Source organism: Schistocerca piceifrons, chromosome 3 (genome assembly GCF_021461385.2).
Source record: "Schistocerca piceifrons isolate TAMUIC-IGC-003096 chromosome 3, iqSchPice1.1, whole genome shotgun sequence".
NCBI classification, from domain to species: Eukaryota; Metazoa; Arthropoda; class Insecta; order Orthoptera; family Acrididae; genus Schistocerca; species Schistocerca piceifrons.
In genome coordinates this window covers 954,175,636-954,191,814 of record NC_060140.1, presented here as the reverse complement: position 1 = coordinate 954,191,814, position 16,179 = coordinate 954,175,636, and positions in this window count along the sequence as shown.

Sequence of the window (16,179 nt, the reverse complement as noted above, 5' to 3'; positions counted from 1 at the left end):
TGATCCATTATCGAACGTGTGACGACGGCTGGCATGAACTTCTTGATGCAATAATTTACCAACAGCCGTGTGATTTGTTTATTTTATTTTATGAACTTCTATTATGTGCTACCAGTTTCGGCATTACATTGATGCCATCTTCGGGGCCCACTCGTCATAGCCGTAAAATCGCTATCAGCCTGTGTCATCTGACCACCAAGAGCTGTTACAGGACGAATTGATTCGCGGATCCAGTTATGTGGCTCCTTCCGTGTATAGCGATTTTACGGCTCTGACGTGTGGAGCTTGAAGATGGCATCAATGTAATGCCGAAACTGGTAGCACATAGAAGTTCATAAAATAACATAAACTTATATAAATAACACAGCTGTTGGTAAATTATTGCATCAACAAGATGGAAGGAATGAGGTCTTTGTAGGTCGATGGATGGATTTATCACCACATCTGCACACACAAGTCACCTAATTCTCGTGAATTCCGAGGAGGGTAGCGGTGGGCTGTGACGTCACGTTAATCACATCCCAGATCTGTTCGAATGGGTTCAGATCATGTGAGTTGGGGGATCATCAATTGGAACTCGCCACCGTGTTCCTCGAATCACTCAATCACACTCCTGACCTTGTGATATGGAGCATTATCTTAGTGAAAAATGGCGCTACCCTCGGGAAACGTGATCGCCATGCAGGAGTTTCCGTGGCCTGCAACCAGTGTACGATACTACTTGGGCGTCCTAGTGCCTTGCAGGAGGTCCACTGGACCCATGCATTCCTACGTGAATCTTCCCCAGAGCAAAATGGAGCAGCCGCCAGCTTGTCTTCGTCCCACGCTACGGGTGTCAAAGAGCTGCTGCCCTGGAAGACGACGGAATCGTGACCTCCCATCTGCCTCATGAAGGTATCTTCATCATCAGAAATCAGCACCCAGAAAAACCACCTCTGGCCGTAATAACGGCCTTGATACGCCTGGGCATTGAGTCAAACAGAGCTTGGATGGCGTGTACAGGTACAGCTGCCCATGCATCTTCAACACGATACCACAGTTCATCAAGAGTAGTGACTGGCGTATTGTGACGAGCCAGTTGCTCAGCTACCATTGACCAGACGTTTTCAATTGGTGAGAGATCTGGAGAATGTGCTGGCCAGGGCAGCAGTCGAACATTTTCTGTATCCAGAAAGGCTCGTACAGGACCTGCAACATGCCGTCGTGCATTATCCTGCTGAAATGTAGGGTTTCGCAGGGATTGAATGAAGGGTAGAGGCACGGGTCGTAACACATCTGAAATGTAACGTCCACTGTTCAAAGTGCCGTCAGTGCGAACAAGAGGTGACCGAAACGTGTAACCAATGGCACCCCATACCGTCACGCCGGGTGCTACGCCAGTACGGCGATGACGAATACACGCTGCCAACGTGCGTTCACCGTGACGTCACCAAACACGGATGCGACCTTCATGATGCTGTAAACAGAACCTGGATTCATCCGAAAAAATGACCTTTTGTCATACGTGCACCCAGGTTCGCCGTTGAGTACAGTCCATGCTGCTGCAAACGTCGTCGAACTGTTCGTGCAGATGGTTGTTGTCTTGGAAACGTTCCCATCTCCTGACTCAGGAATCGAGACGTGGCTGCACGATCCGTTACAGCCATGCGGATAAGATGCCTGTCATCTCGACTGCTAGTGATACGAGGCCGTTGGAATCCAGCACGGCGTTCCGTATTACCCTCCTGAACCCACCGATTCCACATTCTGCTAACATTCATTGGATCTTGACCAACGCGAGCAGCAATGTCGCGATACGATAAACCGCAATCGCGATAGGCTACAATCCGACCTCTACCAAAGTCGGAAACGTGATGGTACGCATTTCTCCTCCTTACACGAGGCATCACAACAACGTTTCACCAGGCAACGCCGGTCAACTGCTGTTTGTGTATGAGAAATCGGTTGGAAACTTTCCTCATGTCAGCACGTTGTAGGTATCGCCACCGGCGCCAACCTTGTGTGAATGCTCTGAAAAGCTAATCATTTGCATATCACAGCATCTTCTTCCTGTCGGTTAAATTTCGCGTCTGTAGCACGTCATCTTCATGGTGTAGCAATTTTAATGGCCCGTAGTGTGTATTACCTGACAGATTTTGTAACGTACGCTGTCCGGTAAGCACAGAGCCTCTCTTGTTCTCCATGAGCACCCCGTCACGTTCTGCCTCCTACTGAACTGACCAACCAATCAACCGAAGCGCAATCGAAACGAGCTGCCCTTCTCTGGATCTTATTTATCTCTTCTATTGAATCTTCCAGGAAATGGTCGTAGGCTGACGGGAAATGCTCCATTATAGTTCTGTCCTCAGTTAACTATTTTCTTTTTTTAATTCTTCCCGTGAATCGGCATCTGCTATTCTTACGACTAACTCTATACGATTATTCCACTTGAGATCCTTTCGAATGGATACTGCTGGATGTTTTGTGGTTGTTCCGGTATCCTCCCTACACACACACAGCCTCCCGAGAAGATCGAAACTTCATCCGAATGGCATTGCAGGACAGAAATGCGTTCTCCTTGGCTCTGGAGCAACAGTGAAACGGTGTAACACATGGAACACTATCAAGGGTGACAGTCCGTCTCCCTTTACTACGGCATGGGTTACGTCTGCGTTGCCCATTTCTACCTTTCATGAATGTGTAGAAACATGCTAGACGGCAATGGTGCATGGAACGACGTCACTGGGGACAGGAATGGCATCAGATGGTGTTTCCGGACCAATCCAGGTTCCGTCTGTTTGAAAATTATGGCCGCGTTCTGGTTCGCTGCACACAGGGGGAGCGACATCACAGTGACCGCATTCACACAAGATATACAGCGCCAAGTCAAGACCTTATGGTGACATTCGGTTCAACCACGAATTGCAGTTGGTGGGTGTCAGGATTACTGAAGAAACTGTGACACACGTGAATGGCACCCTGCGACCTGTAGCCATACCCTTTCTGCGCAATATCCTACACGCCAGTTTTCAGCAAGACAATGCACGACCACACGCTGCTGCACGAAGACCTGCCTTCTTGGTATCACAGGGTACCAGGCTTTTTCCCTGGTCCACCAGGTCACCAGACTTATCGCCAGTCGGATATGTGTGGGGCATGGTGACACGATGGGTGCACTGCTGTTACCCATTGCCAACCGCCACAGATGAACTTTGGAACAAACTGAATACGGCATGAATAGCTGTACCACAGGACCTCATTCACGCCTTAACGCGTCGATGCGATCACGCATGGAACAAGTTGTCAGGGACCTTGGTGGACCCTGTGCCTACTAGGCAACAGGACACACGCTGAACCGTGGTGGCCGAGATGTTCTGCAGAACATACAAATGCACATCTCCTGTGGATACGAAAGTCCTGTCTCTAGTTGTTCAAGGTGTTCTGTTTCTTCTGAACGCGAATGTAAATAAAAGTGTGACATTCACTTACCGAATTCTTGCTGCTCGTGTCCCCTGTATATAACATTAGCTCGATCAGCCTCTCCAATGTGTTGAAATGGTTCAAATGGCTCTGAGCAGTATGGGACTTAACATCGGACGTCATCAGTCCCCATAGAACTTAGAACTACTTAAACCTAACTAACCTAAGGACATCACACACATGCATGCCAGGGGCAGGATTCGAACCTGCGACCGTAGTAGTCGTGCGGTTCCGGTCTGAAGCGCCTAGAACCGCTCGGCCACAGCGTCTGGCCCCAACGTCCCCTTGGAAAAATTATAAATGACTGCTTAAACTGACACACAATATTTTTAGCGCAACACAATCTGACTTTCAACAATCCCTACAAAAGAATGGCCCTCACTAAACATTAAACAATACCTTTCACAAGTCACTTACCTCACAAAAATCTTCGTTACTCAAACTACTGCAATACAGCGAGCGCCACTACTACCAGCTAAATAAAAGATTCAAACTACTGAAGGCACTAACTACTGATAGGCATAGTTAGCAAATGAAAGATTTTGATAAAGAACAAACAATGTATTTACCTTAATAGTGTTCAAAAGTTATATATATATGAGTTCATGACGTCCAGTCTTACAAATTTACTGTCTCTGATGGACACACGTCCAGATCGTCCGCTCTTAAAATTCCGCCATCTCTCTCCCCCACATCCACCACTGCTGGCGGCTCACCTCCAACTGCGCAACGCCACGCGCTGTTAACAGCCAACTGCCCAACGCTACAATAGTGAATTCCAACAATGCAAACCAGTCACAGACTGCACACAGCACAGCCAGTGATTTTCATACAGAGCGCTACGTGGCGTTACCAATACAAAAACCTAACCTAAACAGCGTACTTACACGTGTTCGACGGGCGTGACTGATTCTGGTGGCCAATAACAAGCGCTATTTATGCATGCCTTTCCCATTTTACATTTGTCTCTGTAAATTACGCGACTTTTTCCTACGGACACCTGCCGATACTTAACTGCGTTGCCTCTGATGTTTGTTCACTCGCAGACTGTCCACTAGTGGGCACAGGACAATTTTGCGAGGCGCGCCTGAAGCAACGTGCGTGTCTGGTGAGCATTCCTCAGCATGTCAGCAAGACATTAAAGTTCAGCCACCGGCGTATGTAAATCGGAGGGAGATTATGCGCGAAAGCGTAATAGGCCGGGTATAACGATCATTACGAGTGGCCTCGTCGGCCAACGCCGAAGCATAACGCAGTCTGTAAAACTGGCTTGAGAAAGACGTCCATGACGTTCTCCGTCCACTCACTAAGATGCCGGTAGTTCTACCGGAGATTACACTGCAGAGAGGCCCCCAGTCGATAAAATGTTGAAAATGAGGCACCGCCTAAGAACATGTCTCCTTCCCCCCTTTCTCCCCCCCCCTCCCCCCCCCCCCCCACCCTGCGCCGTATTTTATTCATCTACTCGGAAGCATAGCCAATGAGAAAACTAATACTTATGTCTCCAGCTACTTTCCGGTAACAAGAATAGCTGGAACGGTAGATAGTCAACAAACTTACCTTTTAAATCTGATTTACATCTTTCAAGTGTAAAACTACGAACGAGATGGCAGTATAGCGTTTTCAAAACGGTTCAAATGGCTCTGAGCACTATGGGACTTAACTTGTTTGGTCATCAGTCCCCTAGAACTTAGAACTACTTCAACCTAACTAACCTAAGGACATCACACACATCCATGCCCGAGGCAGGATTCGAACCTGCGACCGTAGCGGTCGCGCGGTTCCAGACTGTAGCGCCTAGAACCGCATGGCCACTGCGGCCGGCTATAGCGTTTTAATGTAATAGATGATTGCCTCATTGCGCCAGGGTTCCCCCTAAGAAAATTGCCCTTTAAGAGCAACAGAGAGGCCAGAAAGATTTATTATTAATATGTGCTATCCGTGATCTTTACGTTCACTTCAAGAAAAGCTTAACGGAGGTGAGAGATACAACTTGCATTTATTAACGACAAAGGTGCAACTACAAAATATATTTCAGGAATGCGTGATTTCTGATTCTGATATTTGTTTAGCATGTATTGACAGCGCTTAGCTTAGATTTTATTCTATTCCAGCAGTACGTATGTTAAGCTCTTTTTTCCCATATGTTCCTCTGTTTTCAGTGAATTGCCTGATCTGAAGAGAGATTTGGCTGCACTGGAACATTGTGGTTTTACTGCTGCTCTCGTGATAAAAGTATTAATGTGCCGGAGAAGAAGATAAACACTAGCATCGATCATGAGTGGTTTGTATCTTCGTAGAGTTTTTGATTATTTTGCACTTCTGAGGTGTTTGTGTTACCCTAACTACACTACTGGCCATTAAAATTGCTACAACACGAAGATGACGTGCTACAGACGCAAAATTTAACCGGCAGGAAGAAGATGCTGGGATATGCAAATGATTAGCTACTCAGAGCATTCACACAAGGTTGGCGCCTGTGGCGGCACCTACAACGTGCTGACTATGAGGAAAGTTTCCAACCGATTTCTCATACACAAACAGCAGTTGACCGGCGTTACCTGGAGAAACGTTGTTGTGATACCTCGAGTAAGGAGGAGAAATGCGTACCATCACGTTTCCGACTCTGATGAAGGTCGGATTTTAGCCTATCGCGATTGTGGTTTATCGTATCGAGACATTGCTACTAGCGTTGGTCGAGATCCAATGACTGTTAGCAGAATATGGAATCGGTGGGTTCAGGAGGGTAATACGGAACGCCGTGCTGGATCCCTACGGCCTCGTATCACTAGCAGTCGAGATGACGGGCATATTATCCGCATGTCTGTAACGGATCGTGCAGCCACGTCTCGATCCCTGAGTCAACAGATGTGGACGTTTGCAAGGCAACAACCATCTGCACGAACAGTTCGACGACGTTTGCAGCAGCATGGACTATCAGCTCGGAGACCATGGCTGCGGTTACCGTTGACGCTGCATCACAGACAGGAGCGCCTGCGATGGTGTACTCAACGACGAAACTGGGTGCACGAATGGCAAAACGTCATTTTTTCGTATGAATCCAGGTTCTGTTTAGAGCATCACGATGGTGAACGCACGTTGGAAGCGTGTATTCGTCATCGCCAAACCGGCGCATCACCCGGCGTGATGGTATGGGGTGCATTGACGGCACTTTGAACAGTGGACGTTACATTTCAGATGTGTTGCGACCCGTGGCTCTACCCTTCATTCGATCCCTGCTAAACATTACATTTCAGCAGGATAATGCACGACCGCATGTTGCGGGACCTGTACGGGCCTTTCTGGATACAGAAAATGTTCGACTGCTGCCCTGGCCAGCACATTCTCCAGATCTCTCACCAACTTAAAACGTCTGGTCAATGGTGGCCGAGCAACTGGCTCGTCACAATACGCCAGTCACTACTCTTGATGGACTGTGGTATCGTGTTGAGGCTGCATGGACAGCTGTACTGTACTCGGCATCCAAGCTCTTTGCTGGGCGTAGCAAGGCCGTTATTACGGCCAGAGGTGGTTGTTCTGCGTACTGATTTCTCAGGATATATGCACCGAAACTGCGTGAAAATATAATCACATGTCAGTTCTAGTATAATATATTTGTCCAATGAATACCCGTTTATCATTTGAATTTCTTCTTGCTATAGCAATTTTAATGGGCAGTAGTGTATGTATTCTCAGCTGACTTGAGTGAAAAATGAATTCACGGTTTTCTATGTCAAGATAGGAATGCGAGGACAAAGACGAAATTTATGGTGTGGAAAACAGTTTTTAGTGAGTACGAAATGCTCTTATTTTCTGAAGCAGTCTCTGTTTAGATAAGCGCTCAGCGCCCAACATGTTGTTTTGATTTGGTGATAAGAGGCGGCGGGGGGGGGGGGGGGGGGGGGGGAGGAGGTGCTTAGTGGGGAACAATTATGCCTCTGTAGGTCTAAGAAACATTAATGAATAGAGGCAGTAGCTCTTCATTGGAATAGCCTCAGATTCATTTAGACAGACTAAATGGACATCACGCAGTGATAAACATGCGTTTAATGCTGCAGACCTTAACACAATTGGTGCTTCAAACTTTTCGTAATTTTGATTGTTAAAGTTCCTTAGTAGACTACGCAGTTTCCTGATGAAAAATGACTGATCTTTTGCAAATATTCTTTACACGTATTTTCACGTACATTTGGTCAAGAACGCATGTTTAAGTGTTCTTAAGTTATTTTTGTTTCCTCTTTGAAAAGTAATCAATAGAAATACTACTGTTTCTACTGCGCCTTCTTCGTGGAGGGTCACCAGCTTTCATTCAGTGTTTCGAATGTTGTTTCTTCCACACTTTACTTAAGTAACAAATTGGCGCTCAAAATTATTTTAATTTTTATTTTGATTTGTCCAACTATTGTTCAAAAATTCGTTTTGGTATTTCCATTTGATCGGCATGCGACATGTGTAACATTCGTCTTATACAAACCTTTATCATACTTGTAACTTGTAAGGTGATCATTTTCTGTACAGAACCGCTATCTGATAGAATAATTACTCTGCAATGCACTTAGCTAGTGTCTTAATTGACGTGGCACCACCAACATCTTTCGATGCCTATAAAAATTCTTACATGAACCCAGTTAGTACCCATAAACATGAAAGTTAACTAAATGTAGTCTAGTGAATATCGAAAGAAAATACAGGGGCTGGACAAACATATGGAAACACACAAAACAGAACACGCTGCCGTGCCTAACACGGTATAGGAAAACCGTTGGCATTCAAAACAGCTCCCAGTCTTCTCTGAATGGATAAATACAGGTTCTGCCTGGTTTTCAAGGGAATCTTACACCAGGCTTGGCAAACGGCCTTGCCGCAGTGGATACACCGGTTCCCGTCAGATCACCGAAGTTAAGCGGTGTCGGGTGTGGCCGCCACTTGGATGGGTGACCATCCAGCCGCCATGCGCTGTTGCCATTTTTCGGGGTGCACTCAGCATCGTGATGCCAATTGAGGAGTAACTCGACCGAATAGTGCGGCTCCGGTCAAAGAAAACCATCGTAACGACCGGGAGAGCGGTGTGCTGACCACACGCCCCTCCTATCCGTATCCTCACTGAGGATGACACGGCGGTCGGATGGTCCCGATGGTCCACTTGTGGCCTGATAAGGGGGTGCTTATTTACACCAGTCTTCCTGCCAAACAGTGGAAAGTTCAGGTAACAATGATGGTGGACAGCGATCGCGGACCCTACTCTTGAAAGTAGAGATATAACATGGTGGCCAGGGCAGAAGCGACGATTCATCCATGTGCTCGCAAGACCTGTCTGGACGATGCGAGCCGTGTGAACAGGAGGGTCCCTATCTTCTTTTTGGAACACAGCATCACTTCTGGTGAGGAAGCATTGTACGAAAGATAGGATCGGATCAGCCAAAATGGTCCCGTAATTCTTGGCAGTAATACAATCTTGCAGAATATCTATGGAGCGCACGGGATACCGTGGATACGGCTGCCCAGACCGTCTTCGATCCCCCACCATGTCCCACTCTTGGGACGTGATCTTGGCCAGAAGTTGGAAACAGAGTGCAACGAGACTCATCCGACAAAATCACAGTCTTCCATTGGTCCACACTCCTGATTTTAGGGCTTCGACGCCACGTTTCTCTGTCACGGGCACTTGCATTAATAATTAGTGGTTTTGGATTTCCAACTCGGCCTGGAATTCCCAATTTCTGGAGCTCCTTTCGTATTGTTTTGGTGCTGACAGGCTTCCTGAAGTGACTTTTACAGCTGTTGTCTTCTTTTTTTTTTCGTCACCACCCTTTTCAATGACCGTCTGTCACGATCGCTCGGCATACACTTTCGCCCTCGTTCGCTGTTTTCTCCATTTTCCCCGTATACGGCGTAAGTCAACATGGCACCTCTTCAAATAACAAACACTTCAGCTGTCTTTGTTACGGCAGCACCCACCACGCTAACCCCAACAATTTGTCTACTTTCGAATTCACTTAGGTCCGACATAATAACTGTTCTGATCGCGACTGACTCTTGCAACATACTGCGAACATTGTATAGTTGGCGTACGTGGTCAAATACAACAGCGCAACCTGCAGGTTTGGCTAGTATGTGCGTTTATGTTCCAGCATGCTTTTCACGCGGTGTTGTCATATTTATGTGCAACCCTTGTATGCCTGAACTCGGTCATTTGCGTATGAAGTTACAGGGTGTCCAGAAAAGGACTCCCTGATTTCAAAATTAAATATCTCGAAAACAAAGATCGATAGAGGAATGCAGTAAACGGTATGTTTATTGTGAAAGCTGTAAGAAGTTTATACAGTCGTTGACTCACCTCGGAAGATGTTCTCCGTAGTTGAGAAGGAAACGTCAGGGAGAAGAAGTTCTACAGATCGACCACGGCAACTTAGCCCGGAAGTGTTTACTGATGAAGACGAAGGCCGTGAAAGCCTACATGGAATCATTCAGTAGCTGGTCGATCCTCTAACGCTTGCTGTGTGGCGACAAATTGCTCCAAAATTGCAACGTAACGAGCACCAGTGACCGTTTCTCGAATGAAAAAGGGCCAATAATGCCTCTGCTGCATACTCAGCCCACACAGTAACTTTAGGAGAATACAGGGGTTTCGCTTCACACCAATATGGCTTTTCGGAACCCCAAAATCGCCAGTTCTGCTTATTCACGTATCCATTCAGGTGGAAGTGTGCTTCATCTGTAAACTAGATGCAGCCAACATCAAATCCTTCACTATCAATCATTGTGAGCATCTGATTAGCAAGGGCAACCCTTTGTTGCACAGCTCGTACGGGTGCGTCTGAATTTTGAGTGGAAACATGTGTAGGCTCTTTCTCAGTATTTTCTGCGTGCTGGAACGCTTCAAACCAGTCTCAGATGCAATTCTACGGACGGATGACATTGGATTTCGCTGAATAATTCCAGAAACTGTGGCGATATTTTCAGGCGTAACTGCGGTTTGCTTGCGGCCAACATGCCCCACTAGATCATCAGTTACGCTGCCTGTTCGTTGAAATTTTGCGAAGAGCGTACGGATGGTTTTCGCATCGGGTCCTTTTGGAACATTAAATCGTGCTTGAAAACTTCGCCTTGTTGCCGTAGGACTCTCTTCCAACCTGTGGTACTCTAGCACCAGAAAAACGCGTTGTCCAATGGAGTACATGGTTTTAACCTCTTCCTTCGGTACGCTAACCTCCTTTCACGTTTCAATAGTGGAACTGATCACTCTGGGCTTCGGATCACTATTTATACTAAGCATTACGTATGGCGATTACAGCGCCATCTGTTAGCAGCTTTTGTAACTACTATTTCAAACTGCTGTATAAACTTCTTACAGCTTTCACAATAAACATACCGTTTACTGCATTCCTCTATTGATCTTTGTTTTCGAGATATTTAATTTTGAAATCAGGGAGTCCTTTTCTGGACATCCTGTAGCTTCTTTAAGAATCTACACAGTACATCAAGTGTGCGACCAAACGGCGCAAAACACGTAAATATCTTCAAACAGCAAACTTTGTAATAAAAACTACGTAACCGAAAATTAACACACAGCCTTAGAATATTGGCTGGCACTGCCTCCCTCTTCCTGTCTGGTATCCCATCGAACAGCAGGCGGAGTGATTCATCGTGACGCAGCCGCTGGGCTAAGACGTTTTTCGTATTTAAAAGCTTATGAGTTCTGAAGAAGGCTATATTATTATGGTTGAAACCATGGTCAAGATTTAGTATAAACATAATTAGTTTAACTGTGGGCTGTTTTTCATGCGAAACAATTTCGTAAAGGTTGCTCGTGATGCTGCCATGATGAAAATAAGGACGTGGCTCGGTTCCTTCCTCGTGCAGAGATGTCGTCGCTAATGGGCAAGAATTACCTCTGCATGGGTGGGTCCGAGCCAGTGTGTCCGGGTCGTCGTGTGTCCGAGTTGCAAACATCAAGGGAATCGGGAGATCGGGAGGCTGCAGCACTGAGATCCTGACAGCAACTTCCACAAACAACTCGAACAACACTAAAGCGGTCACTGTGGAACAACAACAACAAGGACACATCAGAAGTTGACACACACAGAGGACCCAGAAGCCCGACGAGGCGACCTACCGAACGACCAACCAACGGTCGTCCCCTCTCACGTTTCCTTCTGCCGGACAGTGCATGTCTGTCGCCAGCGGTCGGCAAATACTGGCTGTGCAGACCTTACTGGAGCTCCGTCCCGACTCAGCTCCCGACATACGACGACCCGGAAACACTAGCGGTCGCTCCAAAGATAGTACGACAGTGCTCTTATCGATAAGGGCTGCTGCTGCCACTCACGGGCAGGCAAGCCAGCAACTTAGTGACGCCAGTAAATCGAACAGGAAATGAGACGGCAGTACCGTGAAGACAAGACGTCAAGTAATAAACGACACGAACACGAGCCGCGCATGGCTGATACAGGGCTATTACAAATGATTGAAGCGATTTCATAAATTCACTGTAGCTCCATTCATTGACATATGGTCACGACACACTACAGATACGTAGAAAAACTCGTAAAGTTTTGTTCGGCCGAAGCCGCACTTCAGGTTTCTGCCGCCAGAGCGCTCGAGAGCGCAGTCAGACAAAATGGCGACAGGAGCCGAGAAAGCGTATGTCGTGCTTGAAATGCACTCACATCAGTCAGTCATAACACTGCAACGACACATCAGGACGAAATTCAACAAAGATCCACCAACTGCTAACTCAATTCGGCGATGGTATGCGCAGTTTAAAGCTTCTGGATGCCTCTGTAAGGGGAAATCAACGGGTCGACCTGCAGTGAGCGAAGAAACGGTTGAACGCGTGCGGGCAAGTTTCACGCGTAGCCCGCGGAAGTCGACGAATAAAGCAAGCAGGGAGCTAAACGTACCACAGCCGACGTTTTGGAAAATCTTACGGAAAAGGCTAAAGCAGAAGCCTTACCTTTTACAATTGCTACAAGTCCTGACACCCGATGACAAAGTCAAACGCTTTGAATTGTCCGCGCGGTTGCAACAGCTCATGGAAGAGGATGCGTTCAGTGCGAAACTTGTTTTCAGTGATGAAGAAACATTTTTTCTTAATGGTGAAGTGAACAGGCACAATGTGCGAATCTGGGCGGTAGAGAATCCTCACGCATTCGTGCAGCAAATTCGCAATTCACCAAAAGTTAACGTGTTTTGTGCAATCTCACGGTTTAGAGTTTACGGCCCCTTTTTCTTCTGCGAAAGAAACGTTACAGGACACGTGTATCTGGACATGCTGGAAAATTAGCTCATGCCACAACTGGAGACCGACAGCGCCGACTTCATCTTTCAACAGGATGGTGCTCTACCGCACTTCCATCATGATGTTCGGCATTTCTTAAACAGGAGATTGGAAAACCGATGGATCGGTCGTGGTGGAGATCATGATCAGCAATTCATGTCACGGCCTCCACGCTCTCCCGACTTAACCCCATGCGATTTCTTTCTGTGGGGTTATGTGAAAGATTCAGTGTTTAAACCTCCTCTACCAAGAAACGTGCCAGAACTGCGAGCTCGCATCAACGATGCTTTCAAACTCATTGATGGGGACATGCTGCGCCGAGTGTGGGAGGAACTTGATTATCGGCTTGATGTCTGCCGAATCACTAAAGGGGCACATATCGAACATTTGTGAATGCCTAAAAAAACTTTTTGAGTTTTTGTATGTTTGTGCAAAGCATTGTGAAAATATCTCAAATAATAAAGTTATTGTAGAGCTGTGAAATCGCTTCAATCATTTGTAATAACCCTGTATTTATTCTGGGGAACTCAGATACTGAATAAGAAAGTGACTTTTTTCTGCTCGAGACAACTGACGGTGAATATAGCAAGACTGAAGAGGATTCATCGTCAGTAGGTGTCACCGGACCGCGGTTCATTCCACAACTGTCGCCGGGATCAGCTGGCGCTATACTGCAGATGACGCCAACATGCCGTCGCATGGAAGAAGGGTTTCGTTGAAGGTCGTGAGGGAGAGAGGAGGATGCACTGCATATTCCGCTACCTAGAGTATTACTCCTCCCATCACAAAAAGCACGCAGAATCAAATGCTCGGAATAAAATAAAAATCACCACTTGTATCTTGTAGATGGGTGATTTGAAGGAAGTCATTGGTATGACTCCTGCCAGAGGTGCATTTTGCACTGAAGATATTTCCTTGGATGACTTTTGGTCACGTTCTTGGAGGTCTAATTTTATCAGGGGTAAAATGTCAGGGTACAGATTTAATGAAGTTGTCAGATTCCTCCGCTCGGACAGTCAGTTATGCCGAGCTCAAGGCATCCCTGCTGACAAAGTTGCTCTTATTTCTGAAATATGAAACAAGTTCGTGCTAAACTGCCTCCAGTGTTACCGTCCTGGTGAAAAAATAAGGCCGGCCGCGGTGGTCTCGCGGTTCTAGGCGCGCAGTCCGGAACCGTGCGACTGCTACGGTCGCAGGTTCGAATCCTGCCTCGGGCATGGATGTTGTGTGATGTCCTTAGGATAGTTAGGTTTAAGTAGTTCTAAGTTCTAGGGGACTGATGACCACAGCAGTTGAGTCCCATAGTGCTCAGAGCCATTTTTTGAAAAAATAAGGGGCGACCAAAAAGTTTGCTTTCGACGGCCGTACAGTCCAGAATCGGTACGCCGATCACCAAAATCGCCGTTAGGATTGAAATAACCGTCCCAGCGAAGCGCCAGGTTGGAGGTGCCCGTTTGCTAAGACACCGCGTCCTGCTGCTTGAAGAAGTTCGTAACTACCAGCTGCACTTGCCCGTCCGAGAGGAATGATCGACCCTTCAAGGGCTTCTTTTAGGGACCGTTGTGGCACATTCACACGGTGAGAGATTGTCAGGACTCTAGGGCGGGTACCCGAGTGTCCCCACTTCAGTCGCCCAGTTGAGGCTAGCCTCCCAGACCGACTGGCATCTTGTGTCGAATCGCGACCAGCGCGGAACTTGGCACACCATTTCACAACTGTTGTTTTCGACAGACATGATGCCCCATACATGTTCTTCATTCTCGGATGGATGTCAAACGGTTTTTGTCGTTCGGCGACCAAGAAAAGAGTACATCATGCTCCTTCTGTTTGGACGCCTTTGGTAAGAATGTCGCCATAGTTCGCGTTTCCACGTTACCGCACGCAAGTTGGAAAGACACGTGTGTCACTCTAATCCCCCTCCTACATGTCGGTGCTTATATGAGCTGCAGCAACTCCCTCAAACGACAACTTTTTGATTGTCCCTTCGTTTTACAGTTGATGGGAAATTCAACATACGAATATACACCCAATCGGTTGCACAAAACTGGTGGGTACGTTGACCTATGTTTCGACGCCTACTACGGGTGTCTTCATCACAACGAAATTTTGATAAATCGTAAAATTACGTAGCTAAGAAGCAGTGGTCAGAATTTAGAGCAGCTACGCTCAAGTCAAAAGTGAAATAAAACGTTCTAGCCTTGGCCACGTGTGCAAGGCTGGGAACAATGTCAGACCCAATGTTGTTCCCAGCTGGGCACACGTGGCCAAGGCTAGAACGTTTTATTTCACTTTTGACTTGAGCGTAGCTGCTCTAAATTCTGACCATTGCTTCTTAGGAACGTAATTTTACGATTTATCAAAATTTCGTTCTTTTGAAGACACCCGTAGTAGGCGTCGAAACCTTGGCCAATGTACCCACCAGTTACGTGGAACCACATGGCTGTATAAGCGTATGTTGAAACTAGTATATGGTTGCTCAGTAACAGCCATGTTAAAAACTGTATGATGGGAAATCAGTTCCAATAAAAACAAAGGACATGTTTACTTACTTAATGCGAAATAAACCTACGGACTCATGTTCTGGATAGCCGCACACGTGGCATCGCAGTACCAGGAGCCAGGGTACGAAGCGAAGCCGACCAGACAACTGCCTACAGGGGAAGTATATCGCTCCTTGTCTGGTGGAGCCATTCCCAAACTGAAGGAGTAATGCGACGACAGACACCTTCACATCCCTTCAGCTTGCCAATAAAATCACAAAACATCGTTAGTGGGAGCAATGAACAAGATTCGCCGAGAAATAGTCAACTTCCTGAGAAGAAGAATTGTTACGTTCCACCATCACATTGAAAAAGACTTATAAGCCAGACTGCATCCTGACGGAGTATCAAGTTGCCATTATTCTAAGCACACTACATTCTGAAGCAGCAGTGAGCGAAGAAGGAAAGAAGAAACCAGAAACTGTTGCTCTGTACAACACTAAAACGTTTGATATGGACGTCGTTGATCTAATTATTCACAGCTAAGACTGGTTGCAGAGATTGCCAATGCCTACGTTTCACAATATCCTAGATAGGTCAGCAATATGTACGTGGATCATTTACAGTCAAATAACGAAACAACCCGAAAAGAAAGGCGATCATTGTTAAACTGGTAAATGAGCTCACGAATGCGAAACAATGACGAATGGAACGACGAATCGGGTGTGGAGCCGGACAAATAAAAAAAGCCAAAGAAGTGTCACCTCCGCAAAGGAAATAAGGCCAACGACATCTCCTTATAATTTGTACGAAAACTACCAATAACCCGCTCAAAACGTAATTACAGTGTTTAGAAACAAGTGAACTAAATGAGGAAATGTTAGGAACGTTAGGAAAAGGTCTTCTGGGTAGACATGCAGTTCAAAACAGAAATCTAGAAGTGTTGGAGTTTCAAGATGT